This window comes from Rhinolophus hipposideros (genome assembly GCF_964194185.1).
Source record: "Rhinolophus hipposideros genome assembly, chromosome: 14".
Taxonomy (NCBI): Eukaryota; Metazoa; Chordata; class Mammalia; order Chiroptera; family Rhinolophidae; genus Rhinolophus; species Rhinolophus hipposideros.
Window position 1 is genome coordinate 32243994 of NC_138060.1, and position 24562 is coordinate 32268555.

Genomic DNA, 24562 nt, shown 5'->3' on the forward strand with positions numbered 1-24562 from the left:
TTTTACTGCTGTTTAAAGAAACACTCTCACAGCTATCAGTTACGTTCTGTATTCTACCCTCTGTGGCATCATCTGTCTCAGAGGAGTTAAGTACATTGAGACATGGGAAGGTTGTTAATTGTGCAGAGTTAGAAAGAATGGTAAAAGCGGCAATAATGTTTAAATTTACTCTGGTTATGTGAGTTAAGAGTCTGCTCTCACTTAAATTCTCTTAAGTTAGTCAAAGGCATGAACCTGCCTTTGTCTTAGGGGCATGTGAATGGTGTGAAATGGAGGTGGTGGTGTGTACTTTGGATTTTGAGGCCTGTAAAATCAATTTTAATTAAGAACTGCCATAATAAAAATTGATAAGAGTCATGCAAAATGGCAAGGGAATATCTGTCTTGAAATGGAGTTTTCATCAGTATCTACATACCACCACTTTTGTAACTATTGTGTTAGAATGAGGGCAGTTTTACTAATTTACCAAATATAACTAGACTATAATTATGGAGTTTAAGATTTAGATAAAATGTATTACGATAATACTATTACTTCATCTTAGAAGTGATTTTACTTTGTAAAACCAACTCAGCTTGCTAGTTCAGCAAGTATAGGAAATAGGAGTAAGACATGCAGCTTATTTTAAGTATGTGCTGTTTCTACTTTATGTTATGGTGGTAGTGTTAAAATTGATACACTAAGTTATAGTTATGTTAGTATGTATAGTTACATTAAATTTTTTTCATTTTGCTAGCAGAAATAACTAGTGATAAAATATTAATTAGTATTCACTGGCACCCTAAATTACCTTTGATTTATTATTTCCTTTATTAAGATATTAAAGAAAAACTTTTTATAATAGACTGCATAGAAATGTAGGGTATCCCCCATTACTTTTTTGACAGAACACTTCAATAAATGTCTTCTAAGCACTAAAATCTGTAAGTCTGTTATCAGTATGACCTTTGGAAATAATTTTTTCTTGAACCTATCTCTTGTGTTGTTTGCCTGCTGCTAGCACCATGGTTGAGTTTCTTAACATCTCCTGCCAGTATTATTATAATAGCTTTATAATTGGTTTCCTTGTATTTAGGGTTTAATCCCTCTAGTCTTTTCCTATACCTGCCTCAAATTAATACTTATAAAATATAGCTTCATTCGACAAAATAAAGTGATATCCCTGTTATCATTACATCTGTAAATATTTTGTGCATCTATGAAAGATAATAACTTTAAGAAACATTAGGTTGGTGCAAAAGTAATTGCAGTTTTGTAATTTTAACCTTTTAAACCGCAGTTACTGTTTTGGACCAACCTAATATTAAATCATCAATAATTTCATATCAAAGTATTTTCTAGTGATTTTTTTTTTGAAAGAGTAGTTTCAGCAGAGAAATGGGGCTAAAATAAGATTTTTTCTTTCAAACTAGAGGAGGGAATGAGAAATGAGAAGGTAGAAGCAGTATGAATATAGCTGCTTTTCTAGGAAGGAAATGAAATGTGGTATATAGATAGGAGCTACAATCTTTGTATTTTAAGTGATAGAGGGGACACGAGTGGTTTGTAGGCTTAGGGAAAGAACTAGTAGAGAATGAAATATTGACATGGGAATGGAGCAAGAACAAGAGGAAAAGCACCTTATTTTCTGAGGTAGTATTGAAGGACAAAGAATGGGGGAGAGGCAGAAAGTTGAGCAGATAGTTCATTATTAGTGGCCTCTTTTTTTCCCCCTAAACTTCAGGGACGGGTAAGTTGGCCATAGAAAAGGGTCTAGAAAAGGTTAGTGAAAATTTAAAATACTCATTGAAGACAGTGGGAGAGGGGACCTACCGTGGACAAATAAAAAGATTGCTTCAGTGTAATTAAGATTTCACATGAAATTGGAGACCAAAATTTAGAGTGTTATCGATTTTCATGTCTCTATGATCCTTTTTCCAACACTGTTCAATAGTTTGTATGTTTAAGAGAAGATAGTTTGTGGGATTATTTTAGTCTTAGACTTTTGCATGACAAGTCCTACAGAACAACCTGGAATAAGAAGTGTTGGTTGGTAGTAGTTTAGCTCATTCATGTGTAGGCTTACTAAGCAAAGGAGATGACAAAAGGAGAGGTAGACAGTGTAACGAGTAAGTGCTAGGCTGTGTGTGTGAAATAATTGAGGAGCAAATATAAAGTTAGTGGGGGCATGAGAGAGCCGTGAATATAGGAAGATTGGTTAAGTGTTTGGCTGTGAAAGTTGGTAAAGTCCAAAGAATGTGTGTGAAGGTCTTTGAAATTGAAAAGGTTCAGGAATCTTGAGACTTGGGATTAGATAGACGTTGTCCATGATGGTAGGACATAATGGTAGGGCAGAAATCTGACCAAGTTTTTAACATCTTCATCGAATGTGAAGAGGAGTGGTAGTGGTCAAGAAATGATTGGATGACACTGATGAGAAATATCAGGGGGTAGTATGCTCATGGTAGGTGGGAGCGAATAATGGTTTAGAAGAGACAGTCGGTTAACTAAGAGAATCCTGAGTGTGGGAGAATATCTGTCCTAGTTTTCAGCTGTGTCCCAGATAGCTAAGATGTTTCTGTACTCAGAAGATGTCCGAGACTTTGGCCTTACCATAAAGCTCAAAACTGTCACACATAAATATAAAACATGGTAGTTTTGTAAATAGGTGCTATTTACGGCATGGATAGTAATATTCTAGGAAACTTTTGAAGAAAATATTTATCACTTCATTCTGTGAGTGACATTTGAAATGTTGAGAGACAGAAATATGGAAGAAGAGGGGATAGTGATGTAGGTGAAATGGAGGTGTGGAGTGGTGTGAGCACTAACAATCAGTGCTGAAGATAGTGAAACTTACCATTTTACCTGTAATAGAGAACGGGTAATAGAAAAAAGGTAGTAGGTTTTGCACCAAAAAAACCCCACCTTCATGTGTTTTGCGTTTTCATCAGATTTTCCCAACTAAAACCTAGCTCTCCCGTAAGAATATTCCTTATAGCCCTTTTGGGGGTTGGGAGATAAAAGGTGTAGCTCTCAGCAGTTAACAAGGGAGACGTTAGTATAATTTATTTTTGCTGTTATATACTTAAGTGTTTTGGGAATTAATATAAAACATCAGTTGTCTCAGACACTTATAAATGGATCACTCATACTCTATAGGTTTTAGTTAGTAGAGGTTTTGCTGTAGTCTCTTGAGTACCTGATAAGAGCAAATGACAGAAATACTGCATGTTTGTAAGAACTGAGGCCTAAGAAATGAGTCTAGCAAACTGGTAATTAAATATAACAGTCTGCACTAAACCAAAACACTGTGTTAAACTAGCTTAAGCTACAACAGTGATAATATCGTGGAATTTTGAATTTTGTACAGTTTTTGCACTTTACCTGATCCCGAGTCACTACCATTGAAGGTAGTGAGCGTGGCAGCGGGGAACACTAGAGAAAATAAAGAGGAGAAACCTGATCAGAGGCATCTCTGGAGTACATTTAATCAAGATGATTGCCTGGGGCCGCTGGCAAGCATGGTTCTCCAGTGAGTAGTGATAAAATGGGATGGTTATGATTGTTCCGAGACTTTTAAACATATACTTCACCTAACTTTTGGCTCCACTCCCAATTTCACAGTGAGTGGGTTCTGAAAAGCCTTCTGTTGGGGGAATACTCTAGACTGTTCTTCAATCTCTGCTACAGTTTTTTTTCCCCCTCAAGTTAATTTTCTCCTAATAATAATGGAGCATAGTATTTGTTTAACAATAATTATACAACTGTATAATCTATAGTTTCATATTATAGCAACGCTTCATCTTGACTTAGTCTTCAATTATTAAGTTCATGTCCTTTGGAACTCACAGTTTACTATCAGCAAATACTAATGGTGTGATTGTGGGCTATAAAAATTTAAATTATCCAAAATTGAAATAGCATATAAAAAATAAATGTCTAACATTTTGATGTACAGAATTTGATACAAGACTCTCTTAAAGTAAAAAAAAAAAATTCTTGAACAATCACATTTCAAAATTGATATGCCTAATTGTAAACTGAACCTTTGCCACATGGTCATATCACTTAAGTAAACAAACACCTTCCCTCTGTTGTCAAAAATAGTCACTCTATTCCACCCTTCTACTTTGGCCATTACACATACACCATGCATTTAAAGTACTTTATCCTTTTAAAGTACTTTATCACTTCATATCACTCCCACAACCTGAAATTGTCATGTTTTTATCTTTATTGTCTATGAATTAGAAATATCAACTTCTTATAGACGGATTTCATCTTAATTTATTTACCACTTTGTTTAGCACTTACTTAGAACATCACATAGTATATAGGAGTTCCTCAGTAAACATTTCTTAAAATGGTGTTGAATAAGTAACTTCTGAACAATACTTTTATAGAATGGAGATATATGGCGGACTGATTTGTGTCCCCCAAAAGGATATGTTGAAGTCCTAACCACTATACTTATGAATATGAGCTTATTTGGAAATAGTCTTTGCAGATGTAATTAGGTTAACATGAGGTCAGCCTCAATTAGGGTGGGCCCTAATCCAATATTACTGGTTTCCTTGTAAGAAAACAGAGACACAGTGAGGAGAATGCCCTGTAAAGACACAGACACTGGGAAGACCACTGTGTGTAGATGGAGGTAGAGATTGGAGTTTCTTTGTAACAAGCCAAGGAATGCCTGGGGCTGTCCGAAGCTGAAGAGGCTTGGAAGGATCCTCCCTTAGAAGCTTCAGAAGAGAGCCTGGCCCTGCCAACATGTTGATTTCGGATTTCTAGTTTCCAGAACCGGGAGAAGATAATTTTTTTGTTTAAAGCCACCCAGTGTATGTTACTTTGTTATGGCAGCCCTAGGAAACAAATACAAGGGAAGAGCTTTGGAAATGTAAAATACAAGCAAAAAGGATAAAAACAATTTACTCCCATTGCTGTAGCCTCTGGCTTTTAACATTCTTTTGTTAGTAACTTTCTTAGTGGGATTGGACATCCGCATTTTGAAACATGTTAAAATATCATTGATTTTATTAGATGGTTTCTTTTTTTTTCCCTGCAAGGATTTATTGAAATTCCATTTATTGCACAGTATCTAGTTCTTTGGAACTCATTGGGATATGCATATATTTTTAAGTGCAATTTGAGTGTAATAAATTTGAATAGTTACCATAGTCTCAATCTTTAAGAGATATAGACTATATTGGGTAGGGGTGGGGAGGGGAAACCTACACAGCATTCAGGACCAGCTTTTGTAAGTGTATTATTAAGAATAAAGCTGAATATACCATGTCAGAGAGGTATCAGATTGGGGGTGGGGATTTATCACTTTTTGGGGGTATAAATGTCTGACTATTACATTGTTTTGTACAGCTGAAACTAATAAAAATTCTATAAATGATGTGATGGCATCTGTCAAAAAAAAAAAAAAGAAGGAAGCTGAAAGCGACAAAGGAACAAGACAAAGAAACAAAAACTCAATAGGCACAGACAACATTAGTGGTTATCAGAGGGTAAGTGTGGTGGGAGGTGGTAGAAGAGGGAAAAGGGGATCAAATATATGATGATGGCAGGAGAACAGACTGGGTGGTGAACACACAATGCAATATATAGATGATGTGTTATGGAAATGTAAACTTGAAACCTATATAATTTACTAACTAACGTCATCCAACAAATTAAAAAAAAATGTTTTGAACCTTGGGGAGAAATTGGGAAGATCATTTGATAAAATACCTCACCTGTTTTTTTCCTTTATGTTCTTTGATCGTTTAATGAGTTGTATTTTAGTGTGCAATTTGGGAGTTAGTTTGGCTTTTTTTCCTTACCTCCTGAAATAATTTCAGTCTTTAATAAAGTTGCAAAAACAATACAGAGGTGTCTCCTCTGTACTCTTCCCCTAGCTTACCCAGATGCCACTATCTTACATACCATAGCACAATGAACAAAACCAGAAAATTAACTGGTACCATACTGTTAACTAATATTTAGAGCTGATGTCTATATTTTTTGATCCAAGATTCAATCTAGGATTGCCCGTTATGTTTAGTTGTCATGTCTCTTCTCTAATGTGTACACACAGTTCGTTAACCTTTCTAAGTCTTTTATGACCTTGACGCTTTTGAAGAGTACTGGCCAATTATTTTGTAGCGTGTCCCTTAGTTAGGGTTTATATGATTATCCTTGTGATTAAATTCAAGTTTTTCCTTTTTGGCAAGAATACCACATAACTGAAGTTGTACCCTTCTTTGTTCATCGTATCAGGAGACCTCTGTTGATATGTCTCATTATTAGTGGTGTTAAGGAGGGCTCTGTCAGGTTTCTCTATTGTAATATGACTGTTACCCTGTTTGTAATTAATTAGTATCTGTGGGAAGTGGGGAGAGACTTTGAGACTATGCATATGTTTCTTACTATACTTTATCCTACCGGTTTTAGTATTCATTAATGATTCCTGCTTGAAAAAATTGTGATGTTTATCACGTGGTGATTTTTCAATTTCTATAATTTTTCTACATTAATTTATTCTACTGTAAAGAAAAGCATTTCTTTTGCCTTATTTATTTTTTCATTTCAATTTTTATATCACTATGGACTCTTATATGATTGTCCTCCTCTGTGGGTAATGCATTATCATTTAGGTTTTTCTGATTATATACCTGTGTTCAAGATGTGAAAGATTTTTCAGAATTTAAGATAAAATGTTACTTGATGGTAGAGCAATAGATTTGGAGAACACACACATAGCTTTCTAGATTGAAGTAACAACAGAAAATTAGATACTGGACTCATTTTTCGGTAAATAATGTTAGTTGAGAATTTCCAATTATAAAATAACTTTTCCTAAACTAACCCACGAAATAATAAACCACTACAATTTTATGTCTTTTATCTGGTTTGGACCACATTTCTTAAAGTACATTTATTTAGTCATAAGGATTTATTAACCTATTTCATCCTGATCATGGTCCCACAGAATTTGTTTATTCACTTCACCATCAAACTTAATAGGCACATTTGTTTACTCAAGACACTTGGTCTACCTATCATGGATTCTGTATTTTATCTGTTTTACTGAATTATAAGTCTTTAAGAGCACACACATTTTAAGCATTTTTGGGTACCAACATTGTCTAACATTGCTTTGCATTTAGTAGATTTTAAATACCAATATGGTATGGAATAGTGGACACCAAAAGAAGATGGTCTTGGCTTTTTAAGATTGTGTGCTTTCCCCCCTATGAAATTAAGCACATAGAACACAACTATAGAATGTCTTTTGGAGACTACAGATTTATCCCTAGTCCAGAGAGCAGAAATGTGCATGCTGCATTGAGAAAGGTTTTTCTGTTGTTCTTGTTTCAAAATTAGAATTAGTATTAGAGACCTAGTTTTGCAAGTTAATGTTTTACAAATGGAGTTAATAAAAGGTGCATATAGTAATTATATAAAAAGATAGTTAAACTTGAGCAATGAATTATTCGGGAAATTTTAATTTTTGTTTATGAAAGCTTTAACAGATTAATATACTCACACATATTTTAATGGGAATTGAAAAACAAAAGGTTGGCCTTTAGTGATATTTTCTTCACCACATTAAAAAAAAAACCATGTTTTTTAAAAATTTCATAATTTTTTTCTTAGGACTGTGGTAAGGAAATGGTTATTTCCATACTTTTGAAATAATTTTTATCTGAAAATTGTAGGGCTATACAAACATTATTTTGATAAGGGTTTTCTTTTTTTTAAAGAAGACATTTTCCAATAAGTGTTTTTATCTTTTCAGAAACTCATAAACAGTAGATGGTTATTTGCTTTAGGCAAAGGACATTATTTGGAATATTTTTATTGTTCCCCATGTGCAGTCATTAAACCAGTGATATATTTTTCTTAATGAAGCTGTTGTCAGACAGTTGTTATTTGTATGAGTAGGTATATCCATTAGGAAAATTATTTTAAAAAGATGTAAATTTACTTAGGAGAAGTTAAGTGCTGGTGGTATTTGAATTTTGGAAAAACTTTAATTTTTAGAAATCACAATGCAGCTTTTATATAAAGTACATGGAAAAATAAATGCCTGTAATTTTGACAGACAGGTCTGTCAATTTTCTATTTGCAAGAAGTCTCTCAAGTATTTAGTGCAGGGAGACTTAATATAGGCAACTTAATTTCCTTGGGTTGATGGCATTTTTTTTAATGCTCTTTAAATTTGGAGCAGGCCAATCAATAACATTTATTTGTGATCAATGAGTGACATGATTTAATATGATGTAAGAATATTTTGGAAGGCTTTATGTTTAAATAAATTTATTTAAATTTTTCTCTTAAAATGATGAATACATATCTGTGATAGTTTCTTAAATTTGGATTAAGTTAGATTAATAATAGAGATATGAGTGGATGTCCTGACTGCCACAGATTCCACATATTAAATCCCTGAGTTCTTTGAACTTTCATTATTTGTTTCTAACCTACTCTGGCCTCTTTATAGTACTTTATATTCAGTTCTTTTCTCTTGTTTCCACCTTGGTTTTATCATTTTATTCCTGTTTGTTAGATGTGTTATTTTTGCATCTGACTTCTGATTCTGATCCTCATCAAAACTCTAGTAGATTGGAGATTTTTCTGCTGTTTTCGCATAGTGCACCTGCCCAAGTTGGACACTGAAACTCAATGTATTCCCTTGAAAAGGTGGAATGAAAGCTTACAAATGTGAAACCTGGCTCCCTAGATTTCAAGAAAGTTGGAGCTTTCCAGTTTGTTTCCTGAAGCATGGGGTATAGGGCAAGAGGTAGTATGTGCACATCACAGAAGCAGAAGATAGTTGGTTTTGTAAGAGAAGTAAAAAGTGCTTTGGAATAAGAGTAAAGTAATTGAGAGAAGTGAAGGATAAGGTTACTACTGGAGAGCTTTAACCTGTTCATTGGGTTGATTTTCAAGTTTGGTCTCCAAAATGTGTCAAAAATAATTACAGTATTTATATTTTTAAGTAAATACAGTGAAGGTGCTACATTTTATTAAAATAAATTATTACTTTAAAGTATATACATCTATTGTTAATTCTTGAAAAACACAGAAATACAGAAAAATGTACATCTGCTGCTTTCCTAAACTTCCTTTCTGGAACACTGAGCTCTTGGGGTAAAGTCAAACGCTGCAGTCAGTGGCATGGAAATATCATTCGACTATAGACGAACATTACAGTGAAAAGGTTAAGGTTCTAGGTGCCATTTCATGATGTTGGGGAATATAAGAAGATAAAGTTGTGAGAGTACTGAAAGTAAATGAAAAATGTGGTTAGATATGGAGATGATGTGGAGGCAGCATTTGGGGAAAGAGGTTGAATGTTTATCATGGAATTGCATTATCAGAGTTAATGTGGAAAGTTTTGGGAAAGATTGGTAAGTACAAAAAAATGCAAAACTCTCTTCATGTGAGATCTTATTTTGGCTTGTCATTTTCTTTAGTCCTGGGACATTCATCTGTGTTGTGGGATTGTATGTGTGTATAGGTCATTTGTGCGGGCTTTTCCAAATTTAACTTTTCTTCATTTTGATAAACCGTACTCCCTTCATCTCACCTCCTAATCCCTGCTTGGGCTTCCCACCTTCCTGCTAATTGAGTCACTGTTACTGAGAATGTCACCCTCAACTGTTTTTGTTTTTCTTTGAAAAAAAAAAAAAAGTTGCTAACGTTGTTAGTTTGTTAAACTATGGGAGTTTTTCCTAATGTTCAATTTTTCATCCTTTTCTTTTACACACACACACACACACACACACACACACACTTCAATGAATGTTTATTAGGTTTCAGCCATTTGAGAATATAGCAATGAAAAAAAAGGACAAAAGATACTTGCCTTCACAGAGCTAACTATTCTTTATATTTGTAATCTCCTTCTTGTAGCTAAGAGTTAATATTTATTGAAGAGTTACAGGCATTCTTCCAATTACTCCTCCCAACAACTGTATGAAGTATGGTATGGTTCTTCTTTTATTAGTAGTCCTGTTTGGGAGATGGAAATCAGGAGGCATAGTGGGTTACAGAGTTTGAAAACATATCTGTTCTAAGCGCCTAGACAATCTGGCTTTAAAGCCCAAACTCTTAAAACCACTTTGCTGTATTTTCTTTCGATTTTAAGATTGTTACCCAGAAATGCTTAGAAGGATAGCTTTTTATGTTATTTGAAGAGAAAGAGCAAAATAATGAGCAAATTTGTGTTACCAGTGAACTTTTTCTCTCTGTCCCATTGCGCATGTAATTCAGTTTTGGCATAAATTGCCCTTTTGTCTATTTAATATTTGAGATTTTCTAGATTAATGTTTTGAAAAATTTACTGCATCCTATTTCTTGTGTCTGAAAGTTGCCTATTTCCTATTTGGGCCATCTTGTAATGTGAATCGCTGTGTAACGAAGGATCTAATTCTACTGTGGCATGTTTTAAATTCACTTAAAGAGCTAGAACATCTTATCTATACGATGAATTTTACTGGGAAGAGAAATTTGGGGCTTTGCTTTCTTGATAGAATGAATTTTCTATAATGTGAAGTATATATTAAATAATGCAGTATTGTACAGTTTTTTTCCTCTTATTATCCTTAATTTGATGTCACGAACACAGGTAACAGAATTATAATTCTAGTAAAAGTTGTGAATGAGTATATTACTTGAGTGTAGTTACCAGGGTACTACTTATTGAAATCGTTGAAAAGGAGTTTTAGAAATAACATCATTGCCATTTTAGTAGTTGCTTTGCTTAGCAAATCCCGTGGTACTCCTCCAGCACCTGTGTGTGTTCATTCACTACTAAGAGATTCTTAAGGCAACTCACATAAAATTAGGAATGATAAAAAGAGGAGCCTGAATTAATGAGACTGTATTATATAAGTCTTTACCTAGAGAGTGAATTCCTCTGATTAAAGGATAGGATCTTGTACTTCACAGATGAACTGCATGTAATTGGAAATAAACTATGCTTCAGATACTGCTCTTTAACCCTTGTTCTTGATTCAGTTAATAGGCATTTATAAAACAGGGTGTTGTGCTGGGAAATGAACAGACTGGCGGTTACATTCTGCATTTCATTTTTCTTCCTTATCGTTTGTGGCAAAGTGCATGGTAAACAGATGGGGCATTGTGCCTCTATTTCTGTGTGTACACACACATTCTTGCATGTGCATGCTTAAAGCCACATGAGATCATAAAGTTGTCTAGGGAAAAAGAAAAGTTATAAGGACAAATTATCTGCTGAAAACCTTGATCTACTGATAAATTATTTATTGTTTTTTTTTCAAAGACTTGATTTTTAACACCAATTTTAGAATCACAGCAAAATTGAACAGAAGATATGGAGACTTCCCATATACCCCCCCACATACATATAGCCTCCCCACTATGAATATCCCACACGAGAACAGGGGATCTGTTCAGTTGATAAATCTGCATTGGCACATCGTAATCTCACTTAATGTCCATAGTTTACATTAGGGCTCACTCTTGGTGGTGTACATTCTGTGGGTTTGGACAAATGTATAATGACATATACTTATCATTTTAGTGTCATATAGAGTATTTTCACTGCCCTAAAAATCCTCTGTGCTCCGTCTGTTCATCCTTCCCCCTTCTCCAACTCCTGGTCTTTGTACTGTCTCCACAGTTTGCCTTTCCCAGAATGTCATCTATTTGGATGCATACAGTATGTTGTTTTTCAGATTGGCCTCTTTCACTTACCGTGTTTCCCTGAAAATAAGACCTAGCTGTTCAGTCAGCTCTAATGCGTCTTTTGGAGCAAAAATTAACATAAGACGCGGTCTTATTTTACTGTAATATAAGACCGAGTATAGTATAATATAATTTAATATATACTATACTATAATGTAATATATCTGGTCTTATATTGAGTTTTGCTCCAAAAGACGTATTAGAGCTCATTGTCCGGCTAGGTCTTCTTTTCGGGGAGACAGGGTAGTACTATACACTTAAGATTCCTCCATGTCTTTGCATAGCTTGATAGCTCATTTCTTTTTAATGCCAACTAATATTCCATTTTTGGATATAGCACAGTTTACTTATTTATTTATCTACTGAAGGACATCTTCGTTGATTTCAAGTTTTGACAATTATGACTAAAGCTGCTATAAAAATTTTTATGCAGGTTTTTGTGTGGACATAAGTTTTCATCTTTCTTGGGTAGATAGCAAGGACCGTGATTGCTGGATCACCTGCTAAGAGTATATTTAAATTTTGTAAGTACCTGCCAAACTGTCTTCTAAAGTTTCTGTCCATTTTGCATGTCTCCCAACAATGTAAGAGAATTCCTGTTGCTCCACATCCTTGCTAGCATTTGGTTTTGTTAGTGTTCTGGATCTTCACCATACTAATAGGTATGTAGAGATATGATTGTATTTTTAATTTTCAGTTCCCTAATGCCACAATGTTGAATATCTTTTCATATGCGTATATGCCATCTGTGTGTTTTCTTTGGTGAGGTGTTGATTCAAGTCTTTTGCTTATATTTTAAGAGGTGGTTTGTTTTCTCATAGTTGAATTTTAAGAATTCTTTTTATATTTTGGATAACAGTTTTAATATTAGAAAGACAAAATGTTTTTATAAATATTATTTCCCAGTCTTACTTGGCATCTCATTTTCGTGACAGGTCTTTTGCTGAGCAGAAGTTTTTAATTCTAATGAAGTCTAGTTTATCAATTATTTTTTTCATAGCTTGTACCTTTGGTGTATCTAAAAAGTCATCACCATGCCCCATGCCACCTAGATTTTCTTCTGTTATCTTCTCAGAGTGCTATACTTTCGAGTTTACATGTATGTCTTTGATTCATTTTGTGAAGAGTGTAAGATCTGTGTCTAGATTCTTTTTTTTTTTTTTTTACATATGGATGTCCATTTTTAGCACCATGTGTTGAAGAGGCTGTCTTTTATCCATTGTATCACCTTTGATCCTTTGTCAAAGATCAGTTGAATGTATTTGTGTGAGTCTATCTGGATTGTTTATTTTGTTCCATTGATCTGTTTGGTCTAATGCCAATATCACATTGTCTTGAGTACTATAGCTTTATAGTAAGTCTTGAGATCGGATAGTGTCAGTCTTCAAACTTTGTACTTCTCCTTTAATACTGTGTTGGACATTCTGGGTCTTTTGCCTTCCACATAAACCTTAGCATCAGTTAGTATAACTTGCTGGAATTTTGTTTGGGAATCCATTGAATTTATAGATCAAGTTGGGAATGACTGACATTTTGACAATATTGAGTCTTCTTATCTGTGAATATGGAATAGTTCTCCATTTATTTAGTTCTGTGATTTCTTTCATTGGAATTTTGTAGTTTTCCTTATATAGATCGTGTGCATATTTTGTTGGATTTCTAGCTAAGTATTTCTTTTTTGGAGGGCACTAATGTAAATGGTATTATTTTAAATTTTAAATTTCACTTGTTCATTGTATATATATGAAAGTTACTGACTTTTATATAGTAACCTTATAGTTTGCAACCTTACTATAATTGCTTATTCCAGGTTTTTTTCCTTCTGTTCTTTCAGATACTCTATGTAGACAATCATGTAATCTGCATACAAGGAAAGTTTGGTTTTTTTTTTTCTTCTTCCCGGTGTGTGTATACCTCTAGTTTTCTTTTTTGTTTTATTGTATTAGCCTGGATTTTCTGTGCATTGTTGTAAAGGAGTGATGAGAGGAGACATCCTTGCTTAGTTCCTGGTCTTAGCAGGAAAGCTTCTGGTTTCTCACCCTTCTGTATGTTGTTAGCTGTAGGATTTTTGTATGTGTTTTTTAATAAAATAAATAGAAGAGGTTGCTCTCTATTTTAGTTTGTTGAGAGTTTTTTAAATCATGAAAGGGTGTTGATTTTGTTAAATATTTTCCTGCATCTCAATATGACCATGTGATTTTTTTCTTTTGTGTGAATTTACTCAGGTTGTGTCTTTCAAGGATTGGTACATTTCATCTAGGTTATCAAATTTGTGGGCATAGTTCATGGTATTCCTTTATTATCTTTTTAATGTCATGGGATTGTACACTACTATTACCTCTTTAATATTAGGTAGTAGTATTTTGTGTCTTCTTTTTCTTATTCTGGCTAGAGGTTTACTGATGTATTAAACTTTTCAAAGAACTACTTTTTGGTTTCAGCCATTTTCTTTGTTGATTTACCATTTTCAACTTCTTTGATTTTTGCTGTCATTGTTCTTATTTCTTTTATTTTGCTTACTTTTGATTTAATTTGTTCTTTTTCTAGTTTCCTAAGATGGAAGGTTAGATGATTGAGTTTAGATTTTTTTTTTTAATCTTTTCTCATATGTACATTGAATGCTATAAATTTCTATTAAAGCACTGCTTTTGCCATAGCCTATAAGTTTTGGTAAGCTGTATTTTCATATTCAGTTAGTTTGAAATATTTAAAAATTTCTATTGAGATTTCTTCTTTGGCTCATGTGTTATTTAGAAGTATGTTATTTAACCTCCAGGTGATCTAGTTTAACTCCATTGTAGTCTGAGAGAATATGTCGTATGATCATTTTTCCAAATTTGTTAAGGTATATTTTATGTGCTAGAATGTGGTCTGTCTTGGTGACTAGTCCGTGTGAGCTTCAGAAGAATGTGAATTATGCTGTTGTGGGATGTTGTTGTCCATAGATGTCAGTTATATCCAGTTGATGGATAGTTTTTTGAGATGGGAGAAGGGGAGGGAGAGTGAGAGGTAGAGGGGGAGGGAACAGAGAGAGACGTTCTTTTAAGTAAAGTACATTCAAAAGTAAGATAATTTAGAAAGAATGGGGAAGATGAAATTAACTAATGCCTAGTATATAGCCTCTGTCAGTAGATACTTAATGTTGGATGTTCTCTGTAAAGAAAAATAACAGCAAGTGGTTACAGACTGATACCGCTTAAGGAAGATGACCTATACAAATGGAATCGATGGGTATGTGATTATAAGATTGCTAGCACTATAGGAATAATGTTAGTATGGTTTATGAAAAATATACTCAGTAAAAACAAGATTCTTAAAGCTGTGATTAAAACAAAAATAAAGATTAAAGGGTGGTATAGTGTTAAACGAAAGGTTGGAATTCATCAGTTATTTATATCTTTCACCAAGGGAAATAATTTTAAAGCTCTAGAGGGTATACAAAGCAAAATGTACGGATTTCTCAGACAAAGCTGCATGCGCTTAATGAAATAAAAGACTCAAAAGGGTGAGTGGAGAATAGCAATGCATCACATTATTTTACTTAAGCAGAATATCCATGAATTGAGATTTTCAAAATCTTGCAAATGTCTTGAAACCATCGTTAGACATACTGATATATGATCCAAAAGCTTGGCAATTAGAGACAGGCTACATTTTCACTAAACATATTTTAAATACAAGTATTAAGAAATAATAATTAAAACAAATGAGGCAGAATGTCCACAATGCTTTACTGAGTGAAAAAATATAAATTGCATATAAGTATGTAAAACATTCTTTTTTTTGTTTGTTTCTTATATAAACTTGTATGTTTATAGGACTCTGGTAATGTAAGTCTTTTGACTTTGTTCTTTTCAAAATTGTTTTTGTTATTGTAGTTCCTTTTCCATATTTATTTGAGAATCATCTTAGTAATTTCTGCAAAAGATTCTGGTTAGATTTAAAAGAAGAGTTTTAATTTGCACTCACCATTTGCCCCCCAAATTCTATTACACTGTCTGTGTAGTCGATTCTCTTTTCTCCCAATATCTAACAACTAGGGATCTTTTTTTTGTCTCAGTAGTTTTTCAGAATGTCTCATAGATGGAATTATACAGTACATATGTAGTCTATGCACTTGAGATTTATCAATATTGTGGCATGTACCAATTGTCCATTCATTTTAATTATTGAAGAATATTCCACTATATGGATGTACCATAGTATATTTATCCAGTTATTCCCTTAAAGGCATTTTGGGAGATATTTCTAGTTTTTAATTACAAATAAAATTTCTATAAACATTCGAGTACATGTTTTCGTATGAACATAAGCTTTCCTTTCACTTGGATAACTATCTGGGAGTGGCATAGCTTGGTCATATAGTTAGTGTGTGTTAAACTTTTTAAGGAACTTCCAAAATTTTTAGCAAAAGCATTGTGGTATTTTGCATTCCCTTTAGCCATGTACGGAGTTTCCAGTTGTTGTGACTCCTCACCAACACTTGAAATGGTCTTTTTAAGTTTAGTTATTCTAATATGCATGTAGTAGTATCTCATTGTGTTTTTAATTTCCATTTCCCTAATGGTAAAAAAGCATCCATTGGAATATGTCACCCGTTTATCATTTTTTGGTAAATTGTTCCAATATTTTCCCTCATTTAAAAAGTAATGAAGTGTTTCCTTTCTTATTTTTGAGGTTTGAGAGGTGTATATACATTTTTACAAGTTCTCTAAGTGATTTGCAAGTATTTTTTTCTCAGTCTATGACTTGTCTTTTCATTCTCTCAATAGTGTCTTTTTGAGAAAAAAGATGAAGTCCAGTTAATCTTTTGTTGTTTTTCTTTTATGGATGATGCTTTTGGTGTCATATATAAGAGCTCATTGCTTAACCCAAGATGGCAAACATTTCTTCACACTTGTTATCTTTCATGTTTGTGATTATAGCCATCCTAATGGGTGCATTTCCTGTAACATTTTTTTTTTAATTTGCATTTCTCTGATGACTAATGATGTTGAACATCTTTTATGTGTGTGTTGGTCAATTATGTATCTTCTTTAGAGAAGTGTCTTTTGAAGTTCTTTGACCATTTTTTATATTTTTTGTCTTGTATTGTGGGTGGGGCTGTAAGAATATATGTTCTGGATAGTGGATTCTAGCCAAACACATGATATGCAGATATTTCCTCCCATTTCTTGAATTTCCTTTTCTCTCTGTTGATAGGGTCATTTGATATTCAAGTTTTTGATTTTGATGAAAGAAGTCCAATGTACCTCTGCTTTTGCTGCCATGTCCAGGAAATCAGTGCCAAAACTCATGCCATGAAGCTTTTGTCTTTTTTCCTCCCTCTCTTCGTTTTATGTTTTTATGATTTTAACTCTTTTAGGTTTTTTTAAAATCCATTTTTTGTTTTGTTTTACAGGACTTTATTGGGGAGCAGTGTGCACTTCCAGGCCTTTTTTCCAAGTCAAGTGTTGTTGTCCTTTCAATCTTAGTTGTGGAGAGTGCTGTTCAGCTTCAAGTTGTCCTTTCAGTCTTAGTTGTGGAGGGCGCAGCCCAGCTCCAGGTCCAGTTGCCGTTTTCTAGTTGCAGGGGGAGCAGCCCTCCATCCCTTTTGGGAGTCGAACCGGCAACGTTATGGTTGAGAGGATGCGCTCCAACCAACTCAGCCATCTGGGAGCTCAGCAGGAGCTCAACTGAAGGTGCTGTGTTCAATTTTAGTTGCGGGGGCGGGGGGCTGCCCACCATCCTTTGCGGGACTCGAGGAGTTGAACCAGCAACCTTGTGGTTGAGAGCCCACTGGCCCATGTGGGAATCGAACCGGCAGCCTTCAGAGTTAGGAGCATGGAGCTCTAACCGCCTGAGCCACCCAGCTGGCCCCTAAAAATTCATTTTGAGTATATGGTGTAAGGTCAAAGTCCAACCAACTTCATTGTTTTGCATATGAATGGCCACTTTTCCCAGCACCAGTTGAAAGAACTGTCCTTTCCCCTGTGCATGCTCTGGACACCCTTGTCAAAATTTATTTGACCGTATATGTGAGGGTTTATTTGTAGGCTTTTTATTCCATTGGCCTATGTGTCTTTATGCCAGTACCACACTCTTTTGATTACTATTGCATTGTAGTAAAGTTTAAAATCAGGAAGTGTGAGATCTCCAACGTTGGTCCTCCTTTTCAAGATTGTTTTGGCTTGTAAGGGCCCCTTCCATGAGATTCCATAAGAATTTCGGATGGAATTTTCTGTTTCTGCAAAGAAGTAATTGGGATTTTGATAGTGATTACATTGAATCAAATTGTTTTGGATAGTATTGACATCTTAACCATAAGTCTTCCAATCCATGAACACAAGATCTTTCCATTTATTGATGTCTTTCATTTCTTTCAGCAGTGTTTTGTAGTTTTAAATATGTGCCTTTCATTTTGATTGTTATTTTTAAATACTGTATTTTTTTGATGCTATTATAAATGGAATTTTCCTCTTCATTTCCTTTTTTGTTTGTTTATTGTTACTGTGCAAAAACAATTGGTTTTTGTTTGTTCATTTTGTGTCTTCTAGCACTGATAAATTTGTTCTAATAAAGAAACACAATTGATATTTGTATGTTATCTTGCACCCTGCAATATTTCTCTACTAGTATTTTGTTGTTGATTCTTTGAAATATTCTATATATAAAGTAGTATGTCATCTGTGAATAGATACAGTTTTATTTCTTTTCCTATTTGGATGCAATTTATGTCTCTTTTTTGCCTAATTGCTCTCAGTGGAATATATAATACTTTGTTGAAAGCTATGGTGAAAATGGACATTATTGTCTTTTTCCTGATTTTAAGGGGAAAGCTTTTATTTCAGTCTTTCACCATTGAGTATAAAGTTACCTATGTGTTTTTCATGAATGCCCTTTATCATATTAAGAAAATTCCATTCTATTCCTAGTTTTTTGAATGTTCTTATCATGAAAGAGTGTTTTGGCTCTTTGGTGCCTTTGAGACTTTGTCAAATGCTTTTTGTCATAATTTGAGATGTTCATGTGGTTAATTTTTCCTTCTTTCTATTAATGTATCACATTACATTGATTTTCCTAACGTTGAACCACTTTTGGATTCCTGGGATAAATTTCACTTGCCCATGGTATATATTACATTTAACATGTAGTTGGATTCTGTTTGCTAGTATTTTTTGAGGAATTTTGTGATTATACTTATAAGGGAAATTGGTCTGTAGTTTTCTTCTGTTGTCTTTTGTCTGACTTTTGTAAAAAGAAATGCTCATGTCATAGATTCTGAGTTATGTAATCTTTTCTTCCTTGTATATTTTTTTGCAACAATTTGAGAAAGATTTGTGTTATTTCTTTAAATATCTGTAGAAATCACCAGTGAAGCCGTTTGGTTCTGGACTTTATTGTTGGGAGATTTTTGAATCAGTCTCTTTACATGTTGCATGTCTGTTCAGATACCTATTTCTTTTTCTTGAGCCAGTTTTGGCAATTTGTGCATTTCTAGAATTTGTCCATTTAATATAGGTTGTGGAATTTATTGGCACACAATTGTCCATCCTGTTCTCTTATAGTCTTTTAATTTCTGTAAGGTCAATAGTAACATTCCTACCTTCATTTATGATTAAAGTTATTTGCATCTTCTCTCTTTTTTACTTAGTCTATCTAAAAGCTTGTCAATTTTGTTGATCTTTTCAAAGAGCCAATTTCTGGTCTCAATTTTTTCTTTTTCTAGTCTATTTTGTTCTATTCTAATTTCTATTATTGCCCCTTTTTTGGGCTGCCTTTAGGTTTAGTTTGTTCTTCTCTCTCTCACTCGTTAAGGTGTAGAGTTACGTTGCTGAATTAAGATCTTTCTATTTTTAAGAAAATGTAGATGTTTTCAGCTTTTTTTTTTTTAAAGTAGTGTTTACAGCTATCTCTGAACACTGCTTTTGCTGCATCTTATAAATTTTGGTACATATGTAGTGTTTTGTTTACATTTATTCTAATTTCTCTTAATGTATTCTCATAAGTATTCTAATTTCTCTTAATGATTTTTTTTGACTCATTAGTTATTTCAGAGTTTTTTTGTGTAATTTCCACGTATTTGTGAATTTCTAGTTTTTCTCTTGTTATACTGATTTCTACACTCAAAGAAGATGCTTTCTATGATTTCAGTCTTTTAAAATTTATTGAGACTTATTTGTGGCCTAATCAGCTATCCTGGAGAATGTTGTATGTGTACTTGAGGAGAATGTGTATTCTCTTGTTGGGTAGAATGTTCTAAACATGTCTGTTAGGTGTAGGTGTTTATGGTCTTGTTCAAATCCTTTTTTTCTTTGCTTATCTTCTGTCTAGATCTTCTATGTTTTATTGAAAGTGGTGTATTGAAATCACTATTATTGTAACACTGTCTTTCTCCTTTCAATTGTGTCAACGTTTGTATATTTTGGGGCTCTGGTGTTTGGTGTTATGATGGTTACAAGTTCCTGATGAATTAACCATTTTAAACCAATGTATTTCTCTTTGTCTCTTGTAAGTTTTGACTTAAAATTTATTTTGTCTGATATTAGCATAAGCATTCCAGCTTTCTTTAGGTTACTGTTATATTTGCACGGAATATCTTTTTGCATGTTGTTATTTTCAACCTAATTGTGTCTTTAAATCTAAAATGAATCTCTTGTAGATGGCATATAATTGGATGGGTTTGTAAAAGTCCATTGTGTCAGTCTGTCTCTTAACTAATGAATTTAATATATTCGATTTAAGGTGATTACTGATAAGGAAAGACTTTTGACATTTAATTATTTGTCTTCTATGTCTTACATTTTTTTCGTTGCTCAGTTGCTTCAACTCAGAAGACAACAACTCATTTGTCTTCTTTTGCACTTGTTCTTTTTCTAGTGAACTGTTTTCATTTTCTGTATAGAGCAGTTTCTCAGTATCCTTGGGATTGGATCCAGGATCCCCTGTGAATTGCCAACTGCAGGTTGAAAATACTGTTTTCGACCCACAGTTGATTGAATTCAAGGATATAAAACCTGCAGATACGATGGGCTGACTAGATTTTAAATTTATATTCGTAGTAATTACCATGGTGATCACAATTAATGTACTAAATTTATACTAATCTCATTTGAATTGATAGTAACAGTTTTGATAATTTAAAATTCTGTTCCAATCTCCATCCCTCTCCCTTGTGTTATTGTGATAAATTACGTCTTTATGCAGTGTATATCCCTTAACATACCTAGGTATATAATTGTTGTTTTATGTGTTTGTCTTTTAAATCATATAGGAAACAAGACTAATACCAGAAACAAATAGGAAACCAAAAATATACTAATATTGGTTTTTCTGTTTAACCTGTGTAGTTACTTTTATCAGTGTTCTTTATTCTTCATATGGCTTTTAAGTTACTGCCTATCGTGCTTTCATTTTTTTGGTGAAGGACTCTCTAGCATTTTATTGTAGGGTAGGGCAGATCTATAAACAGTCTTCCTCAATTTTTGTCTTTCTAGGAATGTCTTAATTTCTCTGCCATTTTTGAGTGGTAGTTTGCTGGATATGGAATTCTTGCTTGACAGTTTTCTTTCAGCACTTTAGCTATGCCACCTTACTGACTTCTGGCTTACATGGTTTAGATGAGAAATTGGCTTGTTAGTTTTACTGGGATTACTTGTAACGTGACGATCCATTTCATTTTTTTTTCTTTCAAGATTCTTTCTTTTTTTTTTTTTTGGCTCTTTATAGTTTGATTATGGTTTGTGTCCGTTTGAATCTCTTTTCAGTTTATCTTCCTTGGAGTTTGTTGACTTTGACTTTGTAGATGTCTATATTTCATGAAAATTGGGAAATTTTCTGCCGTTATTATATGATAGGTACAGATGTTGTTTCTCCCAGTCTCTCCATCACTGGAAGTCTCTCTTCTAGAACCCGAAGTCCTGTGTCTGGGCTTACTCAGAGATGACTTCTGTCAAATTCTTTTTTGCTTGTTAATGGACCATACTTTCTGGTTTCTTTGTATGCCTTTTGATTTTGTTGTTGTTGTTTTTAAAAACTGGACATTTTGAATATTATAATGTGGTAACTCTGGACGCTGATTCTTCTCTCCTTTCTAGGGTTTAACTGTTGTTACCTCTAATGGGCTGCAGTCATGTGTTTAGTGACTTTTCTAAATCATTTTTGCAAAGACTGTAGTCCTCGTCATGTGTGTAACACATTTTGTTATCCTGGTGATCTGCCGGGATTTTACAAAGTTTCTGAATCAAAGAGAATTAAAAGGAAAAAAGTGTTTGCATACTGTTACTTAGCTGAAGTATTTCTTCAAAGGTTAGCTAACCTGCCTACAGCTCTGCCTTAATCTTCACCTTATGATTGTGCAGAGCCCTAAGATCAGCTGGAGTTGCGAGCCTGTGCTCCTCTCAGCTCTTTCTAGGTATGCATCCAGTTGTGGGCTTGCAAGTAGCACTCTGGATTTCCTGGTGTATGCGTAGCCATTTATATTTCCTACAGTATCTTCCTCTTCAGCCTCCTTATTGTGAGGATTTTCATACTGTTTGCTCTTTGTGCACCCACTGTCTTGTCCCAGGCAGCTACTTGCAATGTATGTTTTTAAATTCTTTTGAAAGATGACACCTGGGAAGCTATTCAAAACACACAGCCATAATATTTGAGAAGATCCATGTTTTTCTCTGGCTCTAGCAACAGCAAGCTGTACCAGGAACTTGGTCGGCTGTTCCTATGAGCACCATTGAGCTGGGGGAGGGGATGTGTATGGTAGACAGGTAGTCAAATGTCTACGGTGGTTTCTTAGAAAATTTAGCAGACTCCTTTTTAGTTAAGCACTTCTTTCTTTGTTGTTTTTATTAGATTCCAGATATCTGTGAAAGTTGATATTGTCTCCCCCCGCCCCCCGCCTAACAGTTCCTTCACTGAGGGGCTTATTCTTGGAACTTCTCCTCCATTTTCCATGATATCACTCCTTTGATTTTTGAGAGATTGTTGTCATTGGATATACAGTAATTCAGGGTTCACTTTTTTTTCATCTCTCTGCACTTAAAGGATGTTATTCTACATGTTTCACGTCCTACGTGTTTCAGTTTACATAGTTACCAACAAAAAGGTGTGATGTAATTTTTATCTTTTTTTTCTCTATATATGTGAGAAATTTTATTTCTTGAGCTCCCTTTTGAGTTTTCTCTTTAACTTTGGGCTTTAGTAATATTTATATTTTAGAGTGTTCTGTTTGGGAATTCTCTTAATCTTCCTTCTGTGTTTTAATATCTTAAATTATGTTTGGAAAGTTTTCTCTTATCTCATCAAATACTTATTCTGCTCTGTACTTTTTCTTTGTTTTTGGAATTCCAATTGTACCTATGTTAGTCCATTTGATATTGTATCATGGCTTGTCTTGGATGTTCTGTTTTGTCCCACTTTCTCTGCTACTTTTTTTTTTTAAATAGACTTTATTTTTTAAGGAAGTTTTAGGTTCATAACAGAATTGATCAGAAGGTAGAGAGATCCCTTCTCTCCCTCCTGTTCCCATATACATACAGCCTCCCCTACTATCAAATTGCCTGCACCAGAGTGGTACATGTGTTACAATCATCCAGAGTTCATAGTTTACATTAGGGTGTACTCTTGATGTTGTACATTCTGTGGCTTTTAAACAAATGTACTATGTATCTATATCCACCATTGTAGTGTACAGATAGTTTCACTTCCCTAAAGATCCTCTGTGCCCAACTATCATCCCTCCTCCCAACCATTCATCCTTTCGTTGTCTCCATAGTCTTGCGTTTTCCAGAATGCTGTGAAATTGAAATAATTCAGTTTGCAAACAGTTTCAGATTTGCTTCGTTTACTTAGTAATACGCATTTGAGCTGCCTCCATGTCTTTTCATAACTTGATAACTTCTTCTTGCTGCCAAATAATATTCCATTGTCTGCACGGACCATGGTTTATCCATTTACCTCCTGAAGGACATCTTGGTTGCTTCCATGATTTGGCAATTTTGAAGACAGCTGCTATAAATATCTTTTTGCAGGCTTTTGAATGAGCATAAGTTTTCAGTTTATTTACTCCTTGGGTAAATACCAAGGAGTGTGATTTCTGGTAGTATTGATTGACTATGGTCTCTAAAGTCAGGAATGTTCATTTTATTTAAAAATAATTTTTCTTTTCAAAGGACCTAAATGGACATTTTTCCAAAGAAGACATGCAAATGACCACCAGGTACATGAAAAGTTATTCAGCATTACTAATCGTCAGGGAAATGCAAATCAAAACCACACTGAGTTATCACCTCACACCTGATAGGATATCCATTATCAAAAACATGACAGATAAATGCTTGTGAGGATGTGGAGAAAAGGAAACCCTTGTACACAGTTGGTAAGAATGTAAATTGGTACAGTCTCTCTGGAAAGCAGTATGAAGGTTTCTCAAATAAAAGTAAAACTACCATATATGATTTAGCAATCCCATTTCTGGATATGTTTTCAAAGGAAACAAAACAAGTATCCCAAAGAGATATCTATACGTTCATGTTCATAGCAGCATTGTTCACAAATAGCTAAGGTATGGAAATAACTTGTGTCTGTAAACAGATGAATGAATAAAGAAAATGTGGTGTTTTAACACACACATACGCACGCGCGCGCGCACACATACACACACACACACACACACACACTGTCATTGTGTGTGAAAGAAAAGAAAATCTGTCATTTGGTAATGTGGATGAACCTGGTGGACATCATGCTAAGTGAAATAAGCCAGACAGAAAAAGACAAATACCAAATGGCATCACTTACATGTGGAATCTTAAAAGTGGTACTCATAGAAACAGTAAAAAAGTGGTTGCTGGGGATTGGTGGGTGGGGAAATAGAGAGAGG

The 24562-nt window shown here is 34.1% G+C and overlaps 1 protein-coding gene across 2 annotated transcripts in view; it reads left to right on the forward strand.

The window, feature by feature from the left end:
* STAG1 (STAG1 cohesin complex component) overlaps positions 1 to 24562 on the forward strand; it is a 328953-nt gene that overhangs the window by 62934 nt on the left and 241457 nt on the right. The gene's annotated exons all lie outside the window — the stretch shown is intronic.